We start from the raw sequence: 22,576 nt of genomic DNA on the forward strand, positions 1-22,576 counted from the left end.
TTCACCGCACCCTTTTGACATTTATGCCCTCCTCATTTATTTTTTAATAAAACTCAAATTTTTTTTCTCTCTTTCTCTCCCAAGCCTAAAACCCCGACTTTGACGAAAATGGACTCGAGCATTCCCGAAGACCATGATTTGGAACACGAGGTATTCTTACGATATAAATTTAAATTAAATTTTCATTTTGAAATTTTAATTTTTTTTTTAAGGATATGGCCTGAACGGGCGGCTCATGCCGTTCGCACCGCAGGCCGAACGGATGAACTACCCGTTCGGCCTGCGGACGAGCGGCATGTGCCGCTCGTTCCATTTGCGGAACAAGCGGCATGCGTCGCTCGTTCCACCAGCGGAACGAGCACCATACGCCGCTCGTTCCACCAGCGGAACGAGCAGCATGCGCCGCCCATTCCACCTGTGGAACGGGCCGCGCGCTGCGCTCGTTCCGCCGTAGGACGGGCAGAGTGACCTGCCTGTTCCAACCGATGGTAGAATGGGCAGGCTGGCTGTTTAGGCTAATATTGGCCTATTTTTTAATTTTTAACGGGAGCCTGCCCGTTTAGCCTATAAAAGGCCCGAACAAGCTCGGAATTTTAATTTTTAACGGAATAAGCCCTGAATTTTTATTTTTTAATTTTTACGCGTATTGTTAATACATATTATGCACCCGAATGCCACTTTTTAAATTTTTGCACGTAATGTTAATACCTATTATGCATTTTTTATATATTCAGGTACCATTAGAAGATTGGCAACCCGACGACATTGATTACAATTCCCGTTTTATAACGGACACCGTTTTCCCTTCGTGTGAAGATGTTGTTGATTGGGCAAAACAGGTAGCTATTTGAATTGGGTTTGAGATTATAATATCTTCGCATAAACATGGGGGAAAGCAAAAACAATTGAGATGTTCACGGGGTGAACGCTACAGAGAGAGAACGGGTGATGCAGGGTTAATAAGAAAAAGTAAAACTAAAGCGTGCAGGTGTAAATTTGAGATTAAAGCCTATCAACGGCCAGACCTTTCTTGTTGGGGGATAAAGGCTAAGGCTGGATTAACTGGTCAGCACAATCATACGTTACGTATGTATCCAGAGGGAAGTCGACAGATGAGCGGACTCAGTACCGCATCTAAATTAATTATGTGTAATATGAGTTCGGCTCAAGCAAAGCTCTGTGCTATTTTAGCAGCCGTTAAAGAAAAGCATCCCAAAGACAACCCAACAATTAAACACGTCTACAATTATAGGGATAAGATGAAGAAGGATGGGTTCGAAGGTAGAGACCTGGCTAGTCAGTTCTATCATATTGCTCTCGAGAACAAGTATGTTCATTATACGCAAGCTGATCCTCATTTTGGCGTGATTACGCATGTGTTTATGGCACATCCAGAATCGGTAGATTTATTCAGGACCTACTACTGGTACATCGGCATTGATTCAACGTACAAAACCAACAAGTATAAAATTCCATTTGTTGAAATTGTTGGGGTGACGCCTTGCAATAACAACTTCAAGATCACGTATTCCATCATTAAAGATGAGACTGAAGGGAGCTATCATTGGGTCCTGCAACGGCTGAGGGTTTTGCTTGGGTTTGATCTCAACCCGACTGTTATCGTTAGTGATAGGGAGTTAGGGTTGTTGAAGCCTATCCTGGAGGTTTTCCCACATATAGCACACTTGCTATGCACCTGGCATATAAACAAGGATGTAGAAGATTGGGTGTATAGAATTACGGGAGAAAAATCATTTGCCGCTAAATTCAAGAATGGAAAATGGAGAACAATAATTCAATCCTTATCCATTGCGGAGTACGAGCAAAATTTGAGCAAGATGAAGGATTCGATGAATAGGTACCAAACTCTTATCTTGTACGTTGAGGAGACGTGGTTGGTGCATAAGGAGAAGTTTGTTGTTGCTTGGACGAAAGATTTCCTACATTTTGGCAACACAACTTCTTATCGTGTGGAGAGCGAACATACGAGTCTAAAGCAATGGCTCAATACAGCCACAGGATCCCTAGATACGGTATGGCAGAAGGTTCACAAGCAGATAGAATCCCAGGCAACTAATATTAGGTATTTTCAATACGTTCTACTGCAAGATGTTTATCTTCTTATCAGGTATTTGTAATCTCAGTCAACTGATAGTATGTTTATCTTCTTATCAGGTACATTCTTGAGCAGTCCAGGCTTCATAAAGGAGTCATGTACTCCGAATTCTCCTTTAACTACATGGTATGCAAAGTCTCCCACCACTGCATGCATCTGCTCAATGTTGAGTTAGAGCGCATGAGAAGTTTGAGCCATGAAGTGAATGTGCTTTGTGGTTGTGTATTGAGAACCTCTCATTAGATACCATCTGTACGCGAGCTCAAACAAGCTTATGATCTTAACCGTATGATTAGTATTGAGAGGGTTCATCTGTTCTAGAGAACACTTTTGATTAATTATGGTCAGACTCATGAAACTGAAGGGTGTAATGATCAGATGGAGGATCAGAGAAATTTTAAATCCTTAGTCGACCAGGTATCTAAAGGTGACCCAGCCTTGCTGCGGAACATTTCAATACTTATACAAGATCAACTACACCCTAATGAAGCACATTACACCGAACCTGATGTAAAAATTCACGTTCGAGGATGACCTAAGGCGAGTAAATCCACAAAATGTACGCCGAGTGCCTAGGAGTACAATGACACTCGGCATGGATGTGCTCGTTCTAGTAGTTCGTCTATGTGTTGTGGTAGAAGTGGTAGGAGAAGCTCTTCATCATCTGTCCATAATTTTGCAAAATCAGGTAATGTTTATTTGATCAACACAACTTGTTTTTGTAATACAAATTTGCAATATCTAATTCATTTACACTTAATATAAGTTCTGTGCGGGTTATAACATCTTATTTCACTCAATGCATATGGAAATACGTTTGAAGTTTAATGATTTCGTACATTTTGACAAAGTAATCGGGATCATTAAGCCCTACGTCGAAATATATTACGACGTAATCGGTGATGGAAATTATGGCTTCCGTGTTGTTTCTACCTATATTTTTGGCACCGAAGATTCATGGCAAGCAGTTAGGCATAACCTTAGAAATGAAGTAATTGCTAACCATTTTCGGTATGAAAATGTTTTAGTTGACGGTGTTGATGCAATAATTAATAGGATAAGTTGGGACGGTGGAGGTTGTTCACATGAGCATTGGATGCTCGTTTATGATGACTTGTTTCTGATTGCTACATTGTATAATGTTGTTGTCATGTTTTTCGGTTTCATGGGTGGACAGACATCACAGTTTTATGGTACTGTGTTACCATTGTATGCCGCATCCACTATTATAAGACCAGAACGAGAGATATACATAGCTCATTTGGGTAATCAATGCCGCCACTATATCTGTTTAAATTTATCTCCTAATTTTCTGGTCCCCCCTATACTAACATGGTGGTATCAACACCATGATCGAAGCGTTGAAGGGTGGGATCGCTTCTATGCTGATAAGAGAGCACAATGGACAAGATTGGTTAACCTTAGGGGCAATTAGCTGTTATTGTGTATATTTCAGACTTTGAGTATTATATGTTATTGTTACTTTGAGTATTATGGTTTCTGAATAGTTCTGGATGTGTCCAGTTATGTTTCAGTTAGTTGTATATATGTTACAGGTTGATTCTGTAGGAATTCTATAATGTTCTGGATGTTTTCAGTTACAATTTTGATACAGTTTTGGTCAGTCGAGTTACAGGTTGATTGTGAATGGTTTCTAAATAGTTCTGGATGTGTCTAGTTATGTTTCAGTTAGTTGTATATATGTTACAGATTGATTCTGTAGGAATTCTGCATGGTTTCTTTCATGCAAGGTACCTAAATATTTGGTAAAATCCAAATAGGAACGAAAAGAGGTCAAAAACGAAGGAAAAACCCTAAGTTACGAGCAAAATACGAAGAAAATCAATGCACCAAAACGAAGATGACAGAACGAAGTTGGAGTCGGGAAAAAACTCCCGAGTCGCGACCGAGATTCCCTAATCTCGGTCGCGACACGCTGATTTCAGCGACTCTCCCTTGCGTTCTGAAGACTGAAATTTTACTCCTCAATCTCGGTAGAGATTTTCCCATCTCAGTAACATCAGAAACTCATGCAGCACATCTTTCACATGTTGAAATTCAAAGAAACGTGTACGTTCGGGTGGATAGAAACGTCTCTTCGCAGCGAACACGACCCCTAAACACGACTCTTCAACATCTATAAATAGAGAATTGATTTCAGAGTTGTAGAGAGTTAGATTTTTAATATTAGTACAAAACTTATGCAGAAATTCTGAGTCAGAAACGATTCAGAGTTAGAGTTCAATTTTGTAAAACCAATTTCATGTACACACATTGTTCTTAAATTAATTACAAACACGGTAGCAATTAGATTTAGATTAAGATCTGTTCAAGACTAGTTTACATTTTGGTAGTAGAAGAGCCATCTCTATTCTGAAGATTCGGTGAGAAGATTAAGTAGCGGATTTGACCCCGGAGCCTGACAAACTCTAACGAGGTTTGAGGAAGGATTGACAACCTGGAACTCACTAAGTCCTCTTGAATGCTTCCATGCTTTTTATTCTCTGTAAACTTGTATCAATTCACACTTCATCTAATAAAGTTCATGCAATTCAACATATTTTTATGTAGTTACTTTGGTAAATGATCCGAAGTAAAGTTCTGGTGTTTTCATTAAAACGTAGTTAAATTGAAATCTTTACAAGGAAACTTTGTTGAACACTTGGACAAATTCATTCTTACGGACGATATGATCGTTAGGTCGACTTATCGAAAATAAGTATAAATTTGGTCAAGGTAGAAATCTGCTCAGAGCCAGGGGGATTCTCTACGGTTCAAAGCCTTTTAATTGAAGGAGTTTACGTTTATTATACATTTATAATTTTTACAAAGTTTAAAGTTGTTTTATTTGCTTAATGCAAACGAGTACAATTATTCTCTTGTTCTAAACACTAAATGTTTCTGTTTTGTAATTTAAACCCAAAACAGAATTGATTTCTAACATTCTACATATATTCTAATCTGATTCTTATTAAATCAATCTCAAAACCAAATTCAAATAACGATTTTCTATTTAATAAGCCTAAGTCGTATTTAAACTAAATTAAAATAAATTTTTGTGAAAAAACATTCATTGTGGGATCGATATCTTTTTATTACTACAAGCGAAACCGTGCACTTGCGGAAATCGCTCAACAAGTTTTTGGCGCCGTTGTTGGGGAACGCCAAATTTTTTTACAAAAATTTAGATTTTTCGTGTTTTATTTCGAATCTAGGTTTATACATAGTTACTTTAACTTTTATATTTCATTTATTTTATTTTACTAACATATTTATTTTTCAATTCTGTTTTGAAGGTAGTTTTGGTTCGTGCAAAAATTTCAAGTTCATGTGCAGTTCTCGAAGTTCAGGCATTCCACCAAACCAATTAGATCCAGAAATTGAAAAGACAATTAAAAAGAAAAAGAAACACAAGAAACAAAAAGATAACCAAAATTCCGAGCCAGAAAATATGGCAGATCCACCAACACTCATGGATTATGCTAGGCCAGGAGTGGCCGATGTAACCAATAGTATCGTTAGACCCAGAATAACCGCAAACCAATTTGAAATTAAGCCAGCTTTACTTAATATGTTGTAAAACAATGTAACGTTTTATGGACTACCTAACGAAAACCCGAACACCCATTTGGCAAATTTCCTAGAAATTCGTGACACTTTCAAAATAACCGATGTGACTGCCGAAACAATTAAACTTCGACTCTTTCCTTTCACTTTGAAGGATAGAGCCAAAGATTGGTTAACTTTTATGTCAGCCGCAACATTCGGAACTTGGGACCAATTAGCCCAAGCGTTTTTATCAAAGTATCTCCCTTTAGCAAAAACAGCAAGAGTCATAAAAGAGTTGACATCTTTTTCTCAAAATGATAATGAAACTCTTTATGAGGCTTGGGAACGTTTTAAGGAACTTCAACGTTTATGCCCACACCACCAATTGCCCGATGCACTTTTAATGCAAACTTTTTATAATGGGATAAATCCTACAACTAGGGGTTCATTAGATGCTATGTCGGGAGGTTTATTTATGAAAAAGACGTCCACCCAAGCGAGAGAACTTTTGGAGGAAATGACAATCAACAGTAGTATGTGGCCCGCAGAACGTGGACACATACTGGTGGCAAAACCATCATCCTCAACCGCATCACCAGTTAAAGGTATAGTGAATCTTGATCTAGTCTCGATGTTACAAGCCCAATTTTCTGTCTTATCACACAAAATTGATAGGTTTATGGCACCGTGCGATACCAATGGTAACCCAATCCCAACGGATGTGGATTACGGAGGTATGGATGAGATTGAACAGGTAAATTTTGTTGGTCCCTAGTAATTAGTTCCAAGGGGGGGTTAGGAACTAATGTAACTTTTTCGCTTTTAAATATGCTGACTTAATGTTATTTTAAGAGTTTGATAACTCAGCGTGTTGGTCAGCACGGGTGTTTGATTAGTCAGACAGTTTTAGTTTTATGCTGACTAAGACTGCTTGACTTGAGAGTTGGGAATTGACACTTGAACGGTCAGCTTCCAACTTAACACTCAGATTTACTCAGTTTCAGTTTTAACAATTTATAAGCTGAGTAAATACAACAAGCAACACATACACACACATATATATATATTGAGAGAGAGTTTAGAAGTTACTCAGCACGACTTATCCTGGTTCGGCCTCTCTGCCTACATCCAGTCCCCAGTTCCTCCTGGGATTTTCAATCCAATACTGAGCTCTTTCAAGGTAGAGCACAAACCCTTTACAATGCAGTGAGTATGCAAGAGTACGTCCTCTATTCGTCTACTCAGCTCCTACTAAGTACTACAACCCAGCACTTAGATTTTTCTACCACTGAATACTTACAACCAAGTACTCAGCTCAACACTCTCAATATTCCTATTGATCACACACTTGTTCTTTTTCAACTAAAGAACACCTTAGATGATTACAAAACAATCAATCTAGCATTTACACATAGAATAGAAAAATTGGTGTAAGATCTTTTTGTATTTGAGTGCTTTCAGAATTTTCTCTCTTGTATTTTTCTTTTTATGCTTGAGCAAATGATCCAAGAACTCTCATTGTCCTTTTATAGATGAATTTCTGAAGATTGGATCATTTGAATTGGTTTAGCCGTTGTGTCCAAAACGGCTCTTTTAGGAGACAGCTTCTGGTCAGCTTCAGACTGTTCCGCCATTCCCTTCTTCTGTTTTCTTCAGGCGTCAGGTTTTGTCTTATTGCATCAGACTTGTCTTTTTGTGCCAGTTGTCTTTTACCAATAATCCACAGACCCATGATTATTGGAATTAGTCTTCTGTGTGCTTTCGAGGCTTCAATTATTGGTGCAGAAGATTGGCAGACTCTGTCCTTTAGTGAACGGATCTTTCATGATGTCCTGACTGTCACTCAGCTTCATCCGTTATCTTCGAATGTTCAACTTCTATGATGAGTTCCTTCTTAGTCAGCTCCGTTCTTGTTTATTCAATTCTGAAGGAGTCTTCTAATTTAGTCAGCTTCGTTCTGGCAACTTTGAAAGAAGCTTCTGATGCTGAGTTCTACTTTACTCAGCTTCTATCCTTTCATGCTGAGTTCCGTTCCACTCAGCTTTTGGCTTATGCTGACTTCTGACCTGTCTTACTTTATATATATATTTTTGCACTCAATATTGAACAAACACATTAGTACAATTAAATCAAAGCATTTAAATTTAATTGCCTCTTAATCATGGATGATTTTGTCAAATCAAAATCTTGTGGAAAGGTGTTTCAACAAACTCCCACATTTTGATGTTGGCAAAATACATAATTATGGAACTCAGTTATAAGTTACCCCATGATTGATATATTTTTGAAATGACTCCCCCGTAAGGGTTGCACATATTGTCTTAACTTAATTCTAAACCTTCCAAGATTTAATTGAATTATCTTTAAGACATTTGTGTATACTTACTTAGTTTAATGTTGGATTTTTCAAGATCTGAACTTTTTGAATTTAAGTCAGCTTTCAAAAATAGTAGAAGTATGTTGTTACTCAGTTTATTACCTAAGTGTTTTAGTGTTAATGTATACTGGGTATGTTTTACTTCTTATTTTGTTTGTTCAATTTTATCGACTATATTGAGAAAATAGTACTTGGCATAGATTGAAGAAGAAAAATAAAGCAAACACATATATGAAGGTTTCTATGCTAAGTTCTAAACATTTACTAGACTATATCTAGTTCTTCTTCTTCTGAGCTTGGTGGTCAGCTTTAGCTATTCCTTTGCCTTTGTCTTTGCTTCCTGAGGCATTACCTGCAAGCTGAGTTCCTCCTTGACTTGTCTCCCCCGTTTTGCCATCATCGGGTTTATAAATGAATGTGTCAGTGCGAGCATGAGCGGAGAGGTGAGTTGAGTATCGCTGGAGCCTCTTAGTACTTTCTCGCAAGCCATTAATTATAGGAACACTGTCATCTTGGACATGGCGAGGAACCCGAAGAGAACTGCTAATCATACTGAGCAGGCATTTATGGGATTTGCTAAGCCAGGTGAGCGAGCTGGTAAGCTGACCAAAAGATTGGTGGTACATCTTGAGCAAGGCAGAGTCATAAAATATGCGCTGGGCATTGTTGATACGCATTGCCTTCATTATGGTTTGGGAAAAGCTCAAGAGTTCACTGTTGGAGACTGGATCAACATCCATCTGTGCTTTGTTGATGTTGAGTAGGCTGACTGCTTCACTCAGTTGGTCAATTGTACACTGAGAAGAGGAAGATACTAAGTCACGCGTACTGGTCAGCTCAGCAGTAAGCTTGGTAAAGCATTCTTGAAGTTCAGCAGAGGTGGCAAACTCAGCATTGCCAGGTGCACTTGATTTGGTCAGTTCTGCAGTTAACTTAGCAAAATATCCTTGAAGTTCAGCAGAAGTGGCGTACCCTGGATTGACTTCTGAGGGTTGTTGAATTTTACCTTCAAGCGAGTTCAGATGGTTTACCATTGTGAGAACCAATTCAGTCAGCTTTGTGATTTGGTCTTGCTTTGGTTGCTGAGTCTGAATGGTGGTCATAACACTTACTAGATCCTTGAGTCCTTTTAGCTCATTGAGAAGCTGAGTAATTCCAGGCAGTTGAGAGGACTCAGTATCAGAAGATCTAGCAGCATCAGCTTGAGGAGGGTTCAATTCTTGAAGCAAGGACTGAGCAGAGGCAATGATGCGTCGGCCTGACTCAGTGGCATTCAGGTAGGTGAATTGAGCCGCGTTTGTCTCAGAGGCTGGAATGGTGCTTGATGGTGGAGGAGTTTGCTCTTTGCCATATTGATCACCTTGATTGGTGACTGGACTTTGATGCAGATTACCTTCAGGAGCTGAGTTGTCAACATGCTGAGTTGGAGGTGGAGTTTGGTTAGTCATGTTGACCTGCTCATCCTGAGTGGGTGAAGTTGAAGCAGTATTGGTTCCTTCTTGAACAGTTGGATTTGGATCTTCAAGGGTTTTGGCTTGTTCCTCATCCTGAGTAACAGAGGCTTGTTTTTCCTTTGAGGGAGACTCAGGGTCGTTTGCAAAATATGCGAACTGTAGCTCAGACATGCCAGTGAATTGTTCTGGAAGAGGAGAATCTGCAAGAAGATCAATAACTTGAGTTTTATGGGCTTTCTTCTTAAGCCGCTTGAACCTTTGTTCCTTGGGAGGAGAAGGGTCAGCATCAATGTTTTCCTCATCAGTATCAACTGTCTCCTCTACCATGGTTGGATGCTCATGCTTCTCAACATGATCCTCATCAGCAGCGTTTTCTTCTTCCTCAATTCTTTGCTCAGCATCATCCTGAGGTTGCTCAACATTAGCAGGTTCTTCCTGCTCAGTATTAATGTCTTCCTCAACATAAGTTTCTTTCTCAGCTTCCCTTTCTACTTCAACATTTGTTTTCTCAGCTTGATGCTCAGTTTCTTTCCCAGCTTCCTTTTCTAGGTCAGTTCCATGACCTTTGGACGATACAACCCAATCTAGGGGATCAACTTCAACTGTCTTTAAGGAAATAACCTTCTTCCTTTTCATCAAGGGGGATTCTGGAGTTCCCTCTTCTTCATCCTCACGCTCTTCTAGCCTCTTTCTCTTCTCTGCCGACTCAGCTTTCTCCTTAGCTTGGTCGGTATCAACATTCTTAGCTCTGCTCATAGCCCGCTTCTTCCTGGGCACTGAGTCAATATCTTTCGCGCATGTTGCCAACGCTTTTCTCTTCTTCTTGTCTTTAGGGGACTCAGCAGGAGCCTCCACTTCTTTTTCAGACTCATTTTCAGGCTCAATGTCTAGCTCAGCTTCATCATCAACAACTTCTTCATATCCTTTCAACGGTTGATTGTACAACAGTCCAACCAGCAGAGCTGCTGTGATTTCACTTCCCAAAGTGTCAACTTCATTGATTGTCTCAATCTGTTTGTCCTCAATGATCTTAGTGATCAGAGAACCCAACCTGAGCTTCTTTCCACTGCGTTGAAGAGCCCCAACCAGAAAAACAAGCATGTTGAGTGGAGTGTAGGTCAACATGTGCCATATGAAGCACTATTCAAAATTGGAGGCAGATGAGGCTGAGTTGAGTTTGGGAAAGATGAAGTTGGTCAGCATGTAGTGAGCCATCTTCTAGTCTTGCCCCATACACGTGCTGGGTATTTCCCCTTTATGATCTTTGGGTTTGCAGAACCCTTTGATCTTGTCAAGTTTTTCCTTTGGTACTTTCTCTTTTGTTGTCCTAAATTCTATTCCTTCATCTGGTAAATCAAGCAAAGTAGCTAGATAGGCAGGGGTTATTGTGATTTTCTGACTTTGACTGTAGTCTTCAAGTAGTCAGCATCATCCTCATCAACAAGCATGTTAGAGTAAAATTCTCTGACCAGCATGGGGTACGTTTTTCCGGCGAGTGAGAAAAGACCGGTCCATTTGTTCTTCTCGATCCAGTCGCAGAACGGTTTCTCTGAAGTGACGAAACCTGGAGAGAACCATCTACATTTCAATACTTCCAAGTTATTGACCTTTTTATGGACCTTGATCATATTCCTTTCGATTTGCCTCGAAGAACTAGCGGGGTCAGCTTGAGTGGGTTTGCCAGAGGTTTGGCCAGGCTGAGTGGTGAGGTTAGGGATTTCGTTCTTGCCGGAAGCCATTGTTACCGAGGAAGGTTTTTAAGATTTAGGGAGAGAGGAGAATTCGATTTCAGAGGATCGTAAGCGTAAAGAGGAATGAGTGGGGATCCTTCCGCTACTTATAGAGTTTTTAGTCATTAATGAACTAGCCGTTTTCATCTTGGGACTTTAATCGACAAAGATTCTGCCATTTATGACAGGTTCGGCGTATGGGTATTCATCATTACTTGCATTTTCCTAGGTATGATTTGTTACACGTGTCATTGCTTATCGGTGCAAGTGGACATTTACTCAGTTTGCCAGAATATGAATCGTTTATGATACTGAGTATTTAATTCTACGTAGATGGATTTCCTATCTCTTAGTGACTCAACATACGTTCATCACACAACATGTACATTCACTCAGCATAAGGTGATTACTCAATATGTCTATTTACTCAGCACAGAATATTTACTCAGCATTTGTATCTACTCAGCATAGACTATTAAGCTCAATGTGCAGTAGTTACTAGATTGATATCAGTTAGCATGACAATCACTCAACATTTATTCAAGTACTTAGAATTATTGAAGAGGATTAGACATACCGATGGCTTCCCTTAGTATGTTAAATTGTTCACGAGCCAAAGGCTTGGTGAAGATATATACAAGTTGTTCATTTGTTGGTACATAAGTCAGCTTGATCTCACTCTTTAGTACGTGATCTCTGATGAAGTGATGCCTTATGCTGACATGCTTCATCCTGCTGTGTTGAATAGGATTCTTGGATAGATCAATGGCACTTTTGTTGTCACATTTGATCTCTATTGTCTCAGTTCTTACTCCATAATCCTCAAGCTGTTGCTTTATCCATAGGACTTGAGCTACACAGCTTCCAGCAGCAACGTACTCAGCTTCAGTTGTAGACAGAGCAACTGATGACTGTTTTTTGCTGAACTAAGATACTAGACAGCTTCCAAGGAAATGGCATCCTCCTGAAGTACTCTTACGTTCTAGCTTATCCCGTCCATAGTCAGCATCAGTGTATCCTATGAGTGTGAAGTCATTTGAGGTTGGATACCATAAACCTGCATCAACTGAGCTCTGCAAATATCTAAAAATTCTTACAGCAATTATGTGAGATTCCCTTGGGTCAGCTTGATATCTTGCACAATAACATACTGAGTACTGTATATCAGGTCTACTAGCAGTGAGATAAAGTAAGGAGCCTATCATACCTCGATAAAGTTTACTATCTATTGACTTACTTTTCTCATCTTTGCATAGGACAGTATCAGTACCCATAGGGGTTGATATGGGCTTACAATCTTCCATATCAAATTTCTTTAACATCTCCTTGGTGTACTTGGACTGACTAATGAAGATGTCGTTCTTACCTTGCTTGATCTGAAGTCCAAGGAAGAAACTGAGTTCTCCCATCATAGACATTTCGAACTCAGTCTGCATCTGTTTGCTAAACTCTTGACACAAAGATTCGTCAGTAGCACCAAATATTATGTCATCTACATAGATTTGTGCAAGTAGGGTATGTTTACCCTTTTTCTTAATGAACAAGGTTGTGTCAGCTTTTCCTCTGACATAATTCCTGGTCGGCAGGAAGTTGGTCAACCTTTCATACCAAGCTCTTGGAGCTTGCTTCAGGCCATATAAGGCCTTCTTGAGTTTATAAACATGGTTTGGAAACTTTGGATCTTCAAAACCAGGAGGTTGATTTACATATACCTCTTCGTTTATAAAACCATTAAGAAATGCACTTTTAACATCCATTTGATACAATTTAAAGTTCATGAAACTAGCATATGCACACAATATACGTATAGCTTCTAGCCTAGCAACTGGTGCAAAGGTTTCACCATAATCAATGCCCTCTTGCTGACTATAGCCTTGGGCTACAAGTCGAGCTTTGTTCCTAATTACATTTCCATGCTCATCTAGTTTGTTTCTAAAAACCCACTTAGTTCCTATGGATTTTTGATTCCTAGGTTTAGGTACTAAATCCCATACCTCATTTCTTGTGAATTGGTCAAGCTCTTCTTGCATAGCATTGATCCAATACTCATCATGCTCAGCGTCAGCAAAGTTCTTTGGTTCATGGACTAATACGAAAGCGACGTTGCTAAGAAACTTCCTAAGCTGATCTCTAGTCATTACTTTGTTGTTTGCATCATCAAGGATGGACTCTTCTGAATGTCCTTTTGGAATTTTTATCTCTTTGGGTAATGTTGAGTTGTTTGGAACAGGTGTTTCTACAATCTCTGCAGGGACAGATTGGTTAGCAAAGGTAATTTCAGTTTCGATTTTACCTTTGGTCAGTTCTTGTACTGATGACTCAGCATGTCCATTCTGGTCAGCAGGAGCTGAGTTGGGTTCTTCCTCTGTATGTTGAGTTGTTCTTCCTGCAGGGTCAGTTTCATCGAAATCTACATGGACTGACTCTTCTACAACCTGGGTCCTTTTATTATAAATTCTATATGCTTTACTGTTTGTTGAGTATCCTAAAAAGATCGCTTCGTCAGCTTTAGCATCAAACTTTGCCAGATTATCCTTAGTGTTGAGTATAAAACATTTACACCCAAAGGCACGAAAGTATCCAATATTGGGCTTTTGTCCTTTCCAAAGTTCATAAGGGGTTTTCTTTAATATAGGTCTTACTAATGCCCTATTCAATATATAACATGCTGTATTGACAGCTTCTCCCCAAAAATACTTTGAAAGCCTATTTTCACTCAGCATTGTCCTAGCAATTTCTACTATTGTCCTATTCTTCCTTTCAACAACTCCATTCTGTTGAGGAGTTCTAGGGGCAGAGAAATTGTGGTCAATACCATTAGTTTCACAGAATTCATCAAACAATTGGTTTTTGAATTCTCCACCATTATCACTTCTAATGTGAGCTACTCTTAGGTCTTTGTCATTTTCAAGCCTTTTGACTAATGTGGTAAACATCTCAAATGTCTCATCTTTGCTACTTAACAAGATGACCCAAGTATACCTAGAGAAATCATCTACAATAACTAAGGAAAATTTCTTACCTCCCATGCTGAGTGGCTGGATAGGTCCGAAAAGATCCAAACGTAGTAATTCCAATGGTCTTTTGGTTGAGACAACCTTTTTGCTATGAAATGATTTTTTAATTTGTTTACCTTGCTGACAAGCATTACACAGTTGATCTTTTTCATACTTTAATTTGGGTAATCCCTCAACTAATTGCTTTCTAGCTAGTTTGGCAAGGAGATCCATGCTGACATGCCCAAGTCTCCTATGCCATAGCCAGGAGTTATCCTCTTTTGACACTAAGCATATACTTTTTGAAAATTGTTTTTCCAAACTCAACATGTAAACATTTTCTACATGAGGGGCTGTTAAAATCAAATCAGTTGTTTTTCCCTCGAGTATCTGACACTTAGTATCATCAAATATAACCTTCCTTCCACTCTTGCAAAGCTGAGCTACGCTTAGAAGATTATATTTGAGACCTTTAACTAAGGAGACTGACTCAATTTTAGGGTTACCTCCGATAGTTCTTGAGCCAACTATCTTGCCCTTCTTGTTGTCTCCAAAGCTTACACTACCTCCTCGTTTAAGCTCTAATGTGATGAACTGAGTTTCATCACCTGTCATGTGTCTTGAGCATGCGCTGTCTATATACCAGAGTTTTGATTTCTCCACGCATGTCAAGCTGACCTGCATTTTAAACTATTCGTTTTTAGGTACCCAATTCTTTTTGGGTCCTTTCTTGTTAGTGTAAACAGGTGCAAAGTCATATTTTAACTTGTGACGACATACTTTTGTAGTATGGCCACTTTTACCACAAAAGCCACACATAGTTACCCTTTGAGGGTGATATTGAGTGTGGTCAGCATTATTGTGCTGAGCATGCCAGCATACCTTGGTAGTATGACCTTTCTTACCACAGAAGTCACATTGGACAGTCTATTTGTTATGCCAGCACACAACTTTTATGTGTCCTTTCTTCCCACAACAGCTACATTGAGTAAACTGTTTATGCTGACCAGTACCTGAGTACTCAGCATGGGGTTTATTCTTAGTTGAACCTTTTATTTGGTTCTGTAAAGTTGTGACATCCTTTCTAAGTTTCTTTGACTCAGTTTGAACCTCCGTGACAAACTTATGTAAGATTTGCATGTTCGTATGTAAATCTGAGTTGTCCTGGAGGAGATATCGGAGGTCACTCAGCTTGACCTCCTCAATCTCGTCACAGCGCCTGCTGAGTGCCTTAATCCTTTTGTTACACTTCTTAGTTAGTGTATATAAGTCACTCAGGGCATTTACCATTTCGTTTCTAAGCAAAAGTAAGGATGTTACCTCATTGTTGTTTTCCTCCTGCTCAGAATCTCCAGAGAGGTCGGCTTGCTCAGATTGAGATTGGTCAGCTCCATCATCTGCCATGAAACATATGTTGGCTGTTTCATTTTGCTCAGCTTCAGATGATGTTGACTCATCACTGTCACTCCACGTGGCCACCATTGCCTTTTTGCTTCCACTCTTATCTTTTTTCAAATTAGGACAGCTTGACTTAATATGCCCAGTTTGATGGCATTCATAACATGTGACAGGCTTAGAGTTGTCCTTTTTGTATCTGGTGTCACTGGACTCAGCTTTATATCCGTCTCCTCTCTTGTATGGTCGTTTACTATTTCTTTCATTTCTTCTGAACAGCTTTTTCATTTTTCTAGTAAACATGGTCATTTCCTCATCATCAGTTGACTCACCTTCTATGGAGTCAGCTTTCATCACTAGTGATTTCTGTTTCTTGTCCTCAGATTTTTCTTTAGCTTCAAAAAATTTCATGGAGATTTCATGGGTCAGCAAGGAACCGATCAGCTCATCATATTTGCATGTGGTCAGGTCCTGAGCTTCCTCTACAGCTGTCTTCTTGGCTTGCCAACTTTTGGGAAGACTTCGTAAGATCTTCTTCACTTGTTCTTCTTCAGTGAAATTCTTACCGAGTCTTTTAAGCTCATTTATTATGTTGGTGAACCTGGCATTCATTGCTGAGATGTCCTCATTATCAGTCATCTCGAATAGCTCATACAATCGCATGTGTTGGTTCACTTTGGATTCCTTGACTTTGCTGATGCCTTCATAAGTTACTTCCAGCTTTTTCCAGATCTCCTGTGCTGACTCACAACCTGAAATCTTATTGTATTCTGCAGCATCTAGAGCACAGTGAAGCATATTGATAGCTGAAGCATTATTTTGTAATTTTCTGAGGTCATCCTCTGTCCACTCAGTTTCACTCTTGATAACTTTCTCATTATCAACAGTTTTATAAGGTACATGTGGACCTTGAACTATTGCAAGCCATGCACTCATGTTTGTGGCTTGAATAAAGTTCTTCATCCTATTTTTCCAGAACGTATAATTAGATCCGAAGAATAGGGGAGGTCTAGTGATTGATAATCCCTCAGGGAGTATCTGTGTTGTTTGGTTTCCTGGGAGGAAACGAGTGCTATTCTCACCCATTTTTCGGGATCAGCTCAAGATTGTTAGATCTTTGAGTAGTGAGCGTTAGGCTCTGATACCACTTGTTGGTCCCTAGTAATTAGTTCTAGGGGGGTTAGGAACTAATGTAACTTTTTCGCTTTTAATTATGCTGACTTAATGTTATTTTAAGAGTTTGATAACTCAGCGTGTTAGTCAGCACGGGTGTTTGATTAGTCAGACAGTTTTAGTTCTATGCTGACTAAGACTGCTTGACTTGAGAGTTGGGAATTGACACTTGAAAGGTCAGCTTCCAACTTAACACTCAGATTTACTCAGTTTCAGTTTTAACAATTTATAAGCTGAGTAAATACAACAAGCAACACATACACACACACATATATATATATATATATATATATATTGAGAGAGAGTTTAGAAGTTACTCAGCACGACTTATCCTGGTTCGGCCTCTCTACCTACGTCCAGTCTCCAGTTCCTCCTGGGATTTTCAATCCAATACTGAGCTCTTTCAAGGTAGAGCACAAACCCTTTACAAGGCAGTGAGTATGCAAGAGTACGTCCTCTATTCGTCTACTCAGCTCCTACTAAGTACTACAACCCAGCACTTAGATTTTTCTACCACTGAATACTTACAACCAAGTACTCAGCTCAACACTCTCAATATTCCTATTGATCACACACTTGTTCTTTTTCAACTAAAGAACACCTTAGATGATTACAAAACAATCAATCTAGTATTTACACAGAGAATAGAAAAATTGGTGTAAGATCTTTTTGTATTTGAGTGCTTTCAGAATTTTCTCTCTTGTATTTTTCTTTTTATGCTTGAGCAAATGATCCAAGAACTCTCATTGTCCTTTTATAGATGAATTTCTGAAGATTGGATCATTTGAATTGGTTTAGCCGTTGTGTCCAAAACGGCTCTTTTAGGAGACAGCTTCTGGTCAGCTTCAGACTGTTCCGCCATTCCCTTATTCTGTTTTCTTCAGGCGTCAGGTTTTGTCTTCTTGCATCAGACTTGTCTTTTTGTGCTAGTTGTCTTTTACCAATAATCCACAGACCCATGATTCTTGGAATTAGTCTTCTGTGTGCTTTCGAGGCTTCAATTATTGGTGCAGAAGATTGGCAGACTTTGTCCTTTAGTGAACGGATCTTTCATGCTGTCCTGACTGTCACTCAGCTTCATCCGTTATCTTCGAATGTTCAACTTCTATGCTGAGTTCCTTCTTAGTCAGCTCCATTCTTGTTTATTCAATTCTGAAGGAGTCTTCTAATTTAGTCAGCTTCGTTCTGGCAACTTTGAAAGAAGCTTCTGATGCTGAGTTTTACTTTACTCAGCTTCTATCCTTTTATGCTGAGTTCCGTTCCACTCAGCTTTTGGCTTATGCTGACTTCTGACCTGTCTTACTTTATATATATATTTTTGCACTCAATATTGAACAAACACATTAGTACAATTAAATCAAAGGATTTAAATTTAATTGTCTCTTAATCATGGATGATTTTGTCAAATCAAAATCTTGTGAAAAGGTGTTTCAACAAATTTTGTCCAAGGGCAAAACCAGACTAATAATCCTTATTCTAGTACTTATAATTCTGGATGGAGAAATCATCCTAACTTTAATTGGAAAGATAATAATAATAATGCAAATTCTAATCAAAATCGTACCAATAATTATCAAAATCAATCTAGAGATACGATTAGTATTTTATCTTCTAAAATCGACAAATTTATAAACGCTATCGGTGGAAAAGTAAGTAGCCACGATGATGGTTTTAAATGTATCGAGAATAAATTCGATCAACTTATTAAAAACCACTCGTCTAGCATCCATAATTTGGAGGTTCAAATAGGACAAATTGCTAAATCAATTCCATCCTGATAAGAGGGAAGCCTTCCCAACCATACGGAAGAAAATCCGAAAGAGCATGTAAAGGCTATAACTCTTCGATCAGGAAAAAATTACTTAGGTCCGGAAATGCCCGGAGATTCTACTTTACAGGGGAACTGATTTACCAACAAAATCCAAAGAAGATACATTAAACACAAAAAGTTCACCTATTGACTCAAGTACAAAAACTTTTGTACCGAAACCACCTTTTCCACACAAAGTCCGAAACAAAGACTATGACAAACAACTTTTAACGTTTTTGGACAAACTTAAAAATTTGCATATTAATTTGACGTTTATGGATGCGATAACGCAAATTCCTAACTATGGTAAGTTTTTAAAAGATTTGATTTCAAAGAAAATCAGTTGGGAAGGAATTTCATCCATATCGTTAACAGAAGACTGTAGTTCAATAGTGTCAAGTAATTTGCCCACTAAACTCAAAAATCCTGGATGTTTCACCATCCCGTGTAAGTTGGGAGATATTGAATTCCCAAGTTGTCTTTGCGATTTAGGAGCAAGCATCAACTTAATGCCGTTGTCTATTTTTAAGAAATTAGGTTTAGAAGAAGATATCAAGCGTACCAACATGGTTTTGCAATTAGCGGATCAAACCACAAAGAAACCATATGGTATAATTGAGGATGTTTTAGTTAAAGTTAATAAGTTTATTTTTCCTACCGATTTCGTTATATTAGACTTTGCATATGACGTTAATTGTCCACTAATTTTTGGTAGACCGTTTATGAATACGGGATGTGCATTAGTCGATGTATCGGAAGGGAAAGTAGTTTTGAGAATAGGTGAAGATAAGATCGAGTTTAATATGAGCAAAGCGATGAAGTATCCTATGGAGGAATTCGCTTGTATGAAACTTGACTTGGTTGAAGAATGTGTCAATGACATTGTTCAAAGAGAAAAAATAATAGAACCTATAGTGGGAGAAGAATTAGAACATAAGGACCCAGAGCCTTTGATTCGAGAAGATGGACCAGTTCCGCCTTCAATTGTAGTACCCCCTAAGTTAGAACTTAAAGAGTTACCAAACCATTTAAGGTACACTTTTCTAGGTGAAAGTGATACTCTACCTATAATTATCTTTAACAAGTTAACTCAAGAACAAGAAGAAAAATTGAAATAAGTTGTTAGAAATAGGATAGGAAGTATGGGATGGCAAATTTCAGACTTAAAAGGAATTAATCCTAGTATTGTAATGCAAAAATTCACTTAGAAGAAGATAAGCCACCTAAAGCGGATAGGCAAAAACGCTTAAATCCGAACATGAAAGAAGTAGTCAAAAATGAAATTACTAAACTTTTAGACAATGGAATCATTTATCCTATCTCGGATAGTGAATGGGTTAGTCCAATCCATTGTGTACCTAAAAAGGGAGGCATAACTGTAGTAAGGAATGACGAAGGTGAGTTAATACCTATGCGAACCACCACCGGTTGGAGGGTTTGTATAGATTATAGGAACCTAAACAAAGCAACCAGGAAAGATCATTTTCCTCTACCTTTCATCGATCAAATGATAGAAAGGATAACTGGTCATGCTTTTTATTGTTTTCTCGATGGTTATTCCGGATTCTTTCAAATATACATTTACCCAGATGACCAAGATAAAATGACCTTCACATGTCCTTATGGAACCTTTGCATATAGGAGAATGCCCTTTGGTCTATGTAATGCACAAGCAACATTTCAACATTGTATGACTGCAATATTTAACGATTTCATTGAAGATATCATGGAAGTTTTTATGGACGATTTTTCAGTTTATGGAGATTCTTTTGATGCATGTTTACAAAACTTAAATAAAGTGTTGTCTAGATGTGAAGAAACGAATTTAGTTTTAAACTGGGAAAAATGTCATTTCATGGTAGATGAAGGAATTGTTTTAGGTCATAAAATATCTGAAAAAGGATTAGAAGTGGATAGAGCGAAAACTTCAGTTATAGAGAAATTACCCCCTCCAACTACTGTTAAGGGAGTACGGTCATTTTTAGGTCATGCAGGTTTTTACAGAAGATTTATAAAAAACTTTTTTGTGATTTCCAAACCACTTACTAATTTGTTTATGAAGGATTCAACCTTTGATTTTAATGAAGATTATGTTAAAGCTTTTGAAACATTGAAAACTGCCTTAGTCAGTGCACCAATAATTGCTAAACCCGATTGGGATTTACCTTTCGAAATTATGTGCGATGCAAGTGACTTAGTCGTAGGATGTGTATTAGGTCAAAGGAAGGATAAGAAACTTCATGTTATTTATTATGCAAGTCACACATTGTCCAGTGCACAGTTGAATTACACCACGACCGAAAAAGAAATGCTAGCGGTAGTTTTTGCATGTGATAAGTTTAGGTCGTATCTGTTAGGATCTAAAGTTATTATATATATCGATCACGCAGCTTTAAGGTATTTATTTGCTAAGAAAGATGCAAAACCGCGTCTTATTAGATGGGTTTTGTTATTACAAGAATTTGACATAGAAATTAAAGATAAAAAGGGAGTAGAAAACCTTATCGCCAATCATCTATCAAGACTTGAAGATGAAAACGGTCCTATCGTGAAACAATCGGTATACGAGATGATTTCCCTGATGAATTTCTCAAACAAATAAAAAGTGTCATCTCACCGTGGTATGCAGATATAACTAATTATCTCGTAGCTCGTATTGTTCCAGAAGGATTAAACTCCCAAAAAAAGAAGAAATTCTTTTCCGATTTAAAATGTATTTTTGGGAAGATCCTTTCTTGTTCAAAACATGTGGTGATGGTATAATTAGGAGATGCGTCAGTGAAGATGAATATGAGTCTGTAATGTCAGAATGCCATTCAAGCTCTTATGGAGGGCATAACGGCGTCAGTAAAACATTAGCTAGGATATTAGAATGCGGATTCTTTTGGCCTACGTTATTTAAAGACGTTCATTCGTTTGTTATTCGGTGTGACAAATGTTAAAGAATCGGGAATTTAGGAAGGAAAGATGAGATGCCTCTCACAAGCATGTTAGAAGTTGAAGTCTTCGACGTGTGGGGAATCGATTTCATGGGTCCTTTTCCCCCTTCTTTTGGTAAAACTTATATATTGGTAGCCGTAGATTATGTTTCAAAGTGGGTTGAAGCAATTGCAACCCCGACAAATAATTCTAAGGTTGTTGTTAAGCTTCTTGATGACATATTTTGTAGATTTGGAGTCCCTAGAGTCATGATAAGTGATGGAGATACTCATTTCATAAACTGAAGTTTTGAATCACTTATGAAAAAGTATGGAGTACACCACCGCGTATCTACGCCATACCATCCTCAATCGAATGGTCAAGCGGAGATATCAAATAGAGAACTCAAGTGGATATTAGAGAAAACAGTTTCGACTTCAAGAAAAGACTGGGCACGTAAACTTAACAATGTGTTATGGGCATACCGTACTGCATTTAAAACACCTATAGGAATGACACCGTACCGACTCGTGTATGGAAAAGCTTGTCATTTACCAGTAGAATTAGAACATAAAGCTTATTGGGCTATTAGAGCACTTAACTATGATTTGTAGAAAGCGGGAAAGAAGCGTTTATTCGACTTAAACGAGTTGGATGAATTACGCCATTTATCCTACGAGAATGCAAGGATATATAAAGAGAAAGTGAAAAAATGGCACGGTGCCAAAATTAAAGTCAAAAGCTTTAATATTGGAGATAAAGTGTTACTGTTTAATTCTCGACTCAGATTATTTTCAGGTAAGCTTAAGTCTAGATGGTCAGGATCATTTTTAGTCATTAAAACTTTCGACTACGGATCCTTAGAACTAGAAAGAACTGATGGAGTTTGTTTTAAAGTTAACGGTAATGGATGCAAAATTTATTATGAAAACGCTCCAATTCAGGAAATTAAGTTTGTGGACGAATTCTATGAAGATTAATTCATTAATTTTCATACATTTTCTTGTTTTCCTTTTATTTAGGTTTAGGTTTAGCTTTTATTTTTACTTGTTTTTAA

At 38.3% G+C, this 22,576-nt stretch overlaps 1 non-coding gene across 1 annotated transcript; it reads right to left on the minus strand.

Annotated features, from left to right (window-relative positions):
• Positions 1–5,945: 5,945 nt before the first annotated feature.
• On the minus strand, positions 5,946–6,052 carry LOC136224999 (small nucleolar RNA R71). Its single transcript, XR_010686740.1, has one exon. It is a non-coding gene; the product is annotated as a small nucleolar RNA R71 (small nucleolar RNA).
• Positions 6,053–22,576: the final 16,524 nt, after the last annotated feature.

Source organism: Euphorbia lathyris, chromosome 3, assembly GCF_963576675.1.
Source record: "Euphorbia lathyris chromosome 3, ddEupLath1.1, whole genome shotgun sequence".
Lineage (NCBI taxonomy): Eukaryota > Viridiplantae > Streptophyta > Magnoliopsida > Malpighiales > Euphorbiaceae > Euphorbia > Euphorbia lathyris.